The sequence below is a fragment of the Rattus norvegicus genome, chromosome 3, assembly GCF_021556685.1.
Source record: "Rattus norvegicus strain SHRSP/BbbUtx chromosome 3, alternate assembly SHRSP_T2T, whole genome shotgun sequence".
Taxonomy (NCBI): domain Eukaryota; kingdom Metazoa; phylum Chordata; class Mammalia; order Rodentia; family Muridae; genus Rattus; species Rattus norvegicus.
Window position 1 is genome coordinate 49,107,064 of NC_141536.1, and position 9,633 is coordinate 49,116,696.

The 9,633-nt window shown below is 48.4% G+C and overlaps 1 pseudogene across 1 annotated transcript; it reads right to left on the reverse strand.

Annotated features, from left to right (window-relative positions):
• Nucleotides 1–2,901: 2,901 nt before the first annotated feature.
• On the reverse strand, nt 2,902–8,761 carry LOC148006477 (uncharacterized; annotated as a pseudogene). Its single transcript, XR_015684105.1, has 3 exons — nt 8,749–8,761; nt 7,262–7,368; nt 2,902–6,375 (listed from the first exon to the last, which is right to left on the reverse strand). The product of XR_015684105.1 is annotated as an uncharacterized LOC148006477 (transcript).
• Nucleotides 8,762–9,633: the final 872 nt, after the last annotated feature.

The window sequence follows — 9,633 nt, forward strand, 5'->3', positions numbered from 1 at the left end:
AATGACAACGAACTGCTAATGTAGCATCAAAGATTTAAAGATGAGAGGAAACCTAACTGGTATTATTTTTCATGTTCTTTCTTTTTGATGAATACAGAGAAACTCTTCTTCTCCTTCTTCCTCCCCCTCCTCCTCCTCCTCCTCCCCCTCCTCCTCCTCCTCCTCCCCCTCCCCCCCTCCTCCTCCTCCTGCTCCTCCTCCTCCTCAGTTTAATGAACCTTTGCAAAAACTCACTTTTCCAAAGACTTCTGATTTCACGACCTGCCATGTTACTGAGGCTTTCTGCCTTTTGAAAAGGTGACAACTATGTTTCAGTGCACAGGCACAAAAGATTCTGTTGCTATTTTTATCAGGACATATTTACACAAATGAACTGTATAGCCAAAACAGTTCCTGTGAGTGCTGCATGTAAGAATATATAGCTGTACCTGGTCCACTGTGAAAGAACATAGATTGTACTGCATAGTGAACTCCGTGCCTATAAAAGAATTCTAGAAAATTGTTCTGATATGTTTCTGAATGATTACTGGCTGTAAATAATTCATAGTTTAGGGACCTTGAGAAGAAAAGAATTTACCATGACGTATATTCCAGAAGGAATTTTATTGAAATGAATTTCTTGACTGTAATTCCTTAGTCTCGGACTAAGACAACTGAGAGAACTGATTTTTAAAAGTCTGGAATAAGGGAGACTATTTGAGATTACTTACGAAAGTTTTACTTAGGTTAATTTCCAACCTGGGTGGGTTTTCAGTACTGCATGGCTCTGGCTGTGTTGATCTTAGCAGGGAGGCTTACAGAGTTAATTAACACCTTCTCTAAGACTGGAAACTCAAGAAACAATGAGACAAGACTCCCTTTGTTTGAAGGAATAATCATTGGCCATTTTGTTATTGTCCTTATTTATTTCTGAGCTTACGTGAATAGAAAGGTAGTTTACTTGACTGAAGCACACTTTAGACTGCACTGTACTTTATAGTATGATTGTAGTTGATCCTTACTAGCTTTGGAAATTTTCCTTCATGTGAAGATTTTCTTTTTTTAAACTTTGCTATTGAAAAGCTTAACTTCAGAAACCTTAAAGACTACATTTGATGAGCACCTCCTTGTTCGTGGACATTTCTATAGTGTTAGATGAGAGAAAAAGATTGTAGTTTTCCAAATCAACTGATGTAATATTGTTGTGTTTGCATTTAAATTTTACCAGATTTTTTTTTACCCCTACGACTTTCCTCTCCGTGTTCAATAATAAAACCCTGCTGTCTGATTTACCAACGTTGTTCTTAATGTGCTTATGAGAAATTAACAAACTTAGAACTAATTTTTGTTGTTGCGCACAGGCCTTAACATTGAAACTTACTGAGTACTGCATATTCCAAAATTAAGGTTTGGCTTCAAGAGCTTCAAGTTTTCCCCTTGTTGTTATTTTTAAGGAGTTTTACATTTTTATTTTATGGGCATGAATGTTTTGCTGACATGGGATGGAGGCCAGAGGAATGGGGTCAGATCCCCGGGACCTGCGGTTACAGTCAACCTGGGGGTGCAGGGAACCGAATCCAGGTTCTCTGCAAGAGCAACAAGCGTTCTTAACTGCAGAGCATCTCTCTAGCCCCGATTTAATACTGTTGTTCTTGCTGGCATTTATCTCTGCTATGATCATAACAACCCCAGAGACAACTGGATACACCTGAAGCCTCACTTTGGCGATTCTGTAGAAGTTAGGTCTAGTACTGCCTTCCAGCCCCATGCTTGCAGAAATAAGACCCAGGCTCAAAATATGTTTACAAACACCATGGCCATAGGTGTAGAGGGCCGCAATAACATTCGCCACCACTAGATGGCGCTGGCTTCCACTGCGCCCCACGTGGAAGGCCAGGACAGACTCCGCCATTGCAAGATGGCGCCAGCCTTCGCCGCGCCAGCCGGCCCCCTTTCAGGAAGTTAACTGTGCGCATGTGCAAGAGTGCCTTCGTGCCAGGTCTTTGCCCACTCCGGGGCGTGCCTTATGAGATCATGGGTTACAACCAATCAGGTGTGGGTGCGCCGCACTAGGGTTTTATAAGCGCGCCATATTGGCGGGGCAGGGCTTTTTCCTCTTCTAAGATTAATAAAGTGGTCACAGTAAGGATTTCTAAATGTCCGTGTGCTTCTTGCCGGCGGAAGGTCGCGCACGGGACACATAGGTCCAGGCTCTTCCCTGACTACTCCATACCTTAAGATAACCCATTTATTTTACCTTACATTCTGCCACATGGCTGGTTACCTATGCCCAGGTCCGTCTTCTCACATCTTCCTAGGCGGATCTCCTACCTGCTCTATCCCAGAATTCTCTTTCCCAGATATCTCACCTTCTGGTTCCTGCCTAGGCCATAGGCCATCAGATTTATTACTGACAAGTGCCACATTCATACAGACATAAGATATTCTATCTACAGTATTCTTTTGTTTAAGGAAAACTTAATGAGCAAATTGTAGTGCTTGGCATGGTTTTCGATGCTCATGGAAAGAGAAACAGTAGAAAATGAGAATGTGGGGTTGGAGAGGTGGCTTAGTGGTTAAGAGCACTGTCTACCCCCTCCAGAGGTCCTGGGTTCAATTCCCAGCACCCACATGGTGGCTCACGATCATCAGTAATGTGATCCAATGCCCTCTTCTGGCCTGCAGGTGTACATGTGGATAGCCATTCATACCTAAAATTACATAAACCATTCAAAAAGAAAAAGAAGAAAAACGTGAAAGCAGTTGGAAATGCTACCATGAGTTACGTGGTCTTGGTGAAGGAGAATGATTTAGTGAGAATGTGTCTGTTAAGAAACATCTTAAGGAAGCTTGCTGGATAGTTTTACACCAACTTGACACAAACTATTGAAAAGCTCTCAGGGAGAACTTTCCCTCGGGATGGAGATCCTCTAACTCCAAAGACCAGACCGAGACACCACAGGATGCAATCAGCAAGAGGATTTGGTTTATTGTCGGGATACACAGGCACAGGCACCTGCGGGCGCTTCAGTCACTCGGGGGACTGGCGCGCCCCACCGAACCAAGAATGGGCTTTTATAGGATTTTGGGGAGCAGAAGCAAGCATACAGAAGCAGATGCATGGTTACAGGGATATAATTGGTGGATTCTAATATGGCAAGGGTTTAGCCCGGGGGCAAGTTTCCTAGCTACCTTCCTGAAACATAAGGACTGACTCGGCCCCCCAAGGGTTCAGCCCGGGGGCAAGTTTCTTAGCTACCTTCTTGGAACATAACGGCTGACTCGGCCCCCCACCAGGGTGTGGGACCTCTCCCGGGGCTTTTCTCATTGTCAGGTGCTCAACGGCAGTCCTCCTGTTGCCAGGCCTTCAACCAAACACATCTTGTTTGGCAGCCGCTGTGTACTCAGTGTTCTAACCTTTCCCTGAACCAGTCATCTTAAGTACAGCCTTGTAAAATGGCGTTACTGCTGCTAAGCTGGGGTCTTTCATTCCCCCATTTTTTTGCTAACTTTGAGTGAAATCTTTCACTCGACTTGGTCAAGAAATTTCTGTCTGGTGGGGGCTTATTCCCCCACTGACTCTAGGCCACAAAAGGGCTAGGAGGAGCCACGTAGGAGTTTTAACTTTAAGGGGTTTGGAGTGCGCTGAACTCTCCATGTCTGGGGTGTAGTGTTGTGATTAGTCAATTCCTCAGACCGGACTGCCTTGACGTGTGGTGTGTGGATCTAAGCCGATACTCCGTCCCTCTTTAGGGCGGTCGGGGTAGTCAGGAGGACGGTGTAGGGTCCTTTCCACCGTGGCTCGAGATTCTTGGTCTGGTGTCTGCGCACCCACACGGTATCTCCAATCTGGAACGGGTGTAGCACCACCGGATGTTCAAGCTTGTCCTGGTAAGCAGCGGCCAAAGGTCTCCAGACGTCTCTCTGTACAATCTGTAGGGCCTGTAAATGGGCCCTCAGAGAAGGGCTGTCAGCAAAATCAGCAATGTTTGAATCAAAGAAATGGACAAATGGGGGTGGTGTTCCATACATTATTTTAAAAGGAGTTAGACCATGGGGGCCCGGGGTATTCCGGGCCCGATATAGAACTAGGGGAAGGAGGGCCACCCAATCCTTTGAGCCAGTTGCAAGCGTAAGTTTGGATAAAGTCTCCTTAATTGTTCTATTTATGTGTTCTATCTGACCTGAACTCTGGGGTCTATAGGCACAATGTAATTTCTAATCAATCCCCAGCAATTTGGCCACCAACTGACTTACTTGGGAGACGAAAGCGGGCCCGTTGTCCGACCCCAACGCTTGAGGCATGCCATACCTGGGAAAGATTTCCTCGAGGAGCTTCTTGGTGACCATTTTTGTAGTCTCGTGTTTTGTGGGGAAGGCTTTGACCCATCCTGAGAAGGTGTCTACAAACACTAGGAGATACTTGTATCCATATATATCTGGTTTAATTTTAGTAAAATCAATTTCTCAATGGATGTCAGGACGGTGTCCCCTAGGACGAACTCCTTGTCCAATCATGGTCCTTTCCGGGTTAACCTGAGCGCACGCTTTGTAACTCTCAGTCACCTTTTGTATCGCTTTGTCCCGATTCAAAAAAACACAGATTTATCTCTTCCCGATCTAGTAAGGTTTTCATTTTCTTAAACCCCAAATGGGTTAATTTATGTAAAAAGGAGATCAATTTAAAAGTCCTTTGTAGACCCACTGTTTTAGTTGAGGGTGGTAGATGGCCCCCATTTTTTCTAGGAGCTCTATGTCCTCATGGGCATAAACCCAACTGGTTTGTCCCACTGGTGGGGGCGTGGGTTGGTCTGGGCTATTTAAGGGCAAGATTTGTTTGCTCATGGCCGCTTCTCGCGCCGTGGCATCGGCCAGCCGGTTTCTTCGTGTCTCTGGGTTGTGCCCTTTCTGGTGTCCTGGACAATGTACTCAGTCTTTTGGGCAAGAATAGGGCTTCTAAGAGGGCCAGAATTTTAGCCATATCTTTACCCTCAGATGTGAGCAGCCCCCGCCTCCGGTAGATCTCCCCGTGGATGTGTGCCGTGGCAAAGGCATAACGGCTGTCTGTATATATATTAGCCTCTTATCTTTTGTCATCTTGAACGCCTGAGTCAAGGCGATGAGTTCAGCCCGTTGTGCGGAGGTACCAGCAGGCAGGGCTTTCGCCCAAATCACTTTGTCCTCCGTAGTGACCGCAGCTCCAGCCTTTCGCTCTCCCTCTGCCAAGAAGCTGTTGTCATCTGTGTACCATGTGTGGTCAGCATTCTGAAGAGGCTGGTCCGATAGGTCCGGCCTGGTTCCATGTACTTCTGTGAGGATTTGTAGGCAGTCATGCTGTTCTGCCTCCTCTGGTAGGGGAAGCAAGGTGGCAGGATTGAGGGCGACTACGGGTCCAAACTGAACCTGTTCTGCATCTAGTAACAAGGCTTGGTAGTGGGTCATGTGGGAATTAGAGAGCCAGCGGTCTGGGGGCTGTTTTACCAAGGCCTCCACTGTGTGGGGTGCTAGGATGGTGAGTGGCTGTCCCAAAGTCAATTTTCTAGCATCCTTGATCAGGACAGCAATAGCAGCCACCATCTTTAGGCACGGTGGCCAGCCGGAGGCCACAGGGTCCAATTTCTTAGACAGGTAGGCCACAGGGCGTTTTCAGGGTCCCAACCTTTGTGTTAGGACCCCTTTAGCATACCCCTGTTTCTCATCGATGAACAGTTACTGAGCAAATTGTAAGGGTTTGGAACAGTCGGATGAATATCTTTTATCCTCTTGTTGACCTTTTTCAAGTCTTGTATTGGCCTATAATCTCCAGTGACGGGTTTCTTAACAGGCAGAAGAGGCGTATTCCAAGGCGACCGGCAGGGGACTAGGATGCCTTGATCTAGAAGCCTCGTAATGTGAGGCCTTATACCTTGATAAGCTTCATGTGACAGGGGGTATTGTTTTATGGAGACTGGAGTTGTAATTAAGGGGGGCTGTTGGAGCGCCAACCCCATCCCACCAGTCTCTGCCCAAGCCAGTGTCCTGTCCCGGTTCATAGGGTTAGAACTTGAAGGGGAGTTCCGTGGGGGCCAGTTATTTGGGCCCCTCCTTCCTCAAAATGAATTTGTGCTTTTAGTTTGGTGAGCAGGTCACAGCCCAGCAGAGGGTACGGGCGTCCGGAACATGTAAGAAGAAATGGGTCACCTTACCGGTAGCCAGCTGAACCCGGCGGTCCGTAGTCCATCGGTATTGTTTCTCACCAGTAGCTCCTTGTACCCAGGCCGTCCGGTCGCTGAGTTGTCCTGAAGCTTGAGTGAGGACTGAATGCTGGGCTCCTGTGTCTATCAGGAAAGTAACCGGCTGCCCCCCAACTTTAAGCGTTACCCTGGGCTCAGGGGGGGGCTCCTGGCCCTGACCTCCCTAATCTTTATCTAGAGCCAAGAGGGAGGTTCGTGGTCGAGGCTTTCGGGGTCCGCCAGGCTTCTTGGGGCACTCTCTGGCCCAGTGCCCTTTCTCTTTGTAATAGGCACATTGATCTTTATCCAGCTTCAGCCCCTTTCGAGCTCCCCCCTATCTCCCTTCTTTTTTTTTTGGCCCTGAACTACGGCGGCCAAGATTTAACTCAATTTTTTGTTTCTTTTTTTATCTCTCTCTTATTAAAAATCTTTTCAGCTTCTTTAAGTAAATCCTGTAATGTATAGCCCTGCAAATTTTCTAACCTCTGTAACTTAGTCTTGATATCTGGAGCAGCCTGCCAGATGAAGGACATAGAGACACTCATCATTTGTCCTGGGTCATCTGGGTCATAGGGAGTGTACATACGGTAGGCCTCCTTAAGTCTCTCTAGAAAGGCGGAGGGAGTTTCCCCTGCTTCCTGTAATACCTGTTTTACCTGAGCCAAATTAGTAGGGCGTCATATAGCCCCTCGGAGACCCGCTAGAAGCAACTGGCGATAAAGGCGTAGGTGTCCCTTACCTTCAGCTGTATTAAAATCCCAGTTTGGTCCTCAGGCAGCTGGGTGGGACGCGCATCATCTCCCAGAACATGCTTTCTGGCCTCTAGGAACACTCTTTGTTTTTTCTGAGGTTAAGAGGGCCTGTAAGAGCTGTTGGCAGTCATCCCAAGTAGGCTGGTGGGTAAGTAAAACAGATTCTATTAGGTCGGTGAGTGCCACCGGATCTTTGGAGAAAGAAGGGTTGTGTTGTTTCCAATTGTAAATGTCAGCTGCTAAAAACGGCCAGTATTGGGTCTGGCCACCGGTTCCCTGTCTAAGTGGGAAAGCCTGGGAGGTTGAATCTGGCATCACCTCGCGCTTATTGCGCAATCTCCCTGCGACAGGGGAGAAACCCTTATCAGACTGTGGCCCGGCAACTGATCTGGCTGGCGGCTCTGCCTCCTCCGTTTTAGCTGGGCCTGTCAGAGAGAAGATCTATGAGAGGGGAGTTTGGGTCTGCCGGGAGGACAGGTTTCTTAGAAGGCTCTGATTGGCCAGCGGACCGGGCGGGGCCGAGGGGACAGGCTGGGGGTTGAGGGGAGGCCAATTCGGGTCCACGAAGGGTTCCGCCCGGGGGGGGGGGTTTAAGGCGAGACTCTCTCAAGTGATAATATAAGAAACCTGGTCAGGATGTCCGTGGACGACCCGATCTTTAACCTGTAAAATAATGATCTTATTAAATGTGTCATTTATTGGCCATCCCGCTCCGAAAGTGGGCCACTCGGATGTGTAGAGAGTCTGTCATTTTTCTTTTTTTTTTTTAACCTCGACGGACTGGTTGTGTGCCTGGTCGTGGACGTCTTTTTAATGATCAAGAGTGAGACTTAGAGGCATTGTTAGGGACTGTCCCATGTTAGTTCTAAGGAAGATTAGAACACAGAGAAAACAAACAACACCAACAGTCAAACAAACAACAGACAGGCGTGCTGCATGGCTTTGGTACCAAACTGAAAGCAAAAAGTCAGATGGAGGTGGCAAAGGTCCGGGGCCCTCTGAAAGCCAAAAATACAGACAGAGGTGCCGTTAGTCCGGATCTTTCTCCTCTCTCAGATTGGGCCCCGAAAAGTCGGGCCCCTAACACCCTTGGAACGTCTTCCAGGGCTGCGGGGCGAGAAGTCCGAGCTCGTCAGCTCCTTCTTCGTCCCGCCCAAATTCCAAACAACCTGGCTGAGCGCTCACAGAACAGACCTGGCTGAGCGCTCACAGAACAGACCTGGCTGAGCGCTCACAGAACAGACCTGGCTGAGCGCTCACAGAACAGACCTGGCTGAGCGCTCACAGAACCTGGCTGAGCGCTCACAGAACAGACAGAATAAGACAGAACGAGACAAAATCAGACAGACAGACAGACGCCGGCCGGCTTACCTCCCAGTGGGTGGTCGGTGGTCCCTGGGTGGAGGATCTCCTTTCCCGGCCAATGCACCAAATGAAAAGCTCTCAGGGAGAACTTTCCCTCGGGATGGAGATCCTCTAACTCCAAAGACCAGACCGAGACACCACAGGATGCAATCAGCAAGAGGATTTGGTTTATTGTCGGGATACACAGGCACAGGCACCTGCGGGCGCTTCAGTCACTCGGGGGACTGGCGCGCCCCACCGAACCAAGAATGGGCTTTTATAGGATTTTGGGGAGCAGAAGCAAGCATACAGAAGCAGATGCATGGTTACAGGGATATAATTGGTGGATTCTAATATGGCAAGGGTTTAGCCCGGGGGCAAGTTTCCTAGCTACCTTCCTGAAACATAAGGACTGACTCGGCCCCCCAAGGGTTCAGCCCGGGGACAAGTTTCTTAGCTACCTTCTTGGAACATAACGGCTGACTCGGCCCCCCACCAGGGTGTGGGACCTCTCCCAGGGCTTTTCTCATTGTCAGGTGCTCAACGGCAGTCCTCCTGTTGCCAGGCCTTCAACCAAACACATCTTGTTTGGCAGCCGCTGTATACTCAGTGTTCTAACCTTTCCCTGAACCAGTCATCTTAAGTACAGCCTTGTAAAATGGCGTTACTGCTGCTAAGCTGGGGTCTTTCACTATAGTCATTTGAGAGGAGGGAGCAGGGCCTTAATTGAGAAAATACCTCCATAAGAACCGGATGTAAGCAAGCCTGTAGGGCATTTTCTTAGTTATTGGTAAGCAGGGCCCAGCCCATTGTGGGTAGTGCCATTCCTGGCTGGTGGTCCTGGTTTCTATGTGAAAGCAGACTTAGTAATCCATGGGGAATGGGCTGGTAAGTAGCACCCCTACATTAGCTCCTATTCCCAGGTTCCTGCCCTGCTTGAGTTCCTGCCCTGACTTCTTTGAGGATGATCAGTGATATGGAAGTTTAGGCTGAATAAACCCTTTCCTCTTCAAGTAGCTGTTGTCCTGGTGTTTCATCACAGCTATGGTAACACTAAGACAGGAAGTAAAGGAGTTTTTCATCTAACGTCAAGGGGGCGGGGGAGTTCAGGAGGGAAAAAGTGACACCTCAAACTCAAGAGCAGCAAACAGGTCTGCATGGAGCAAGAGGAGAGTGCTTCAGGTAAGGAGGAAGGTCCTTCCTACTGCCCAGCTGGATAGAATGCCTCACACCAGAGTCAAGGCTGGCTTCTCTCACCATTCCTTCTGTCTTCCACATAGGACATATGGTTCACCTTACATGGTCCCAGTTCGGTCTCCCATCTACAGAGGATATGCTCCCAAGTA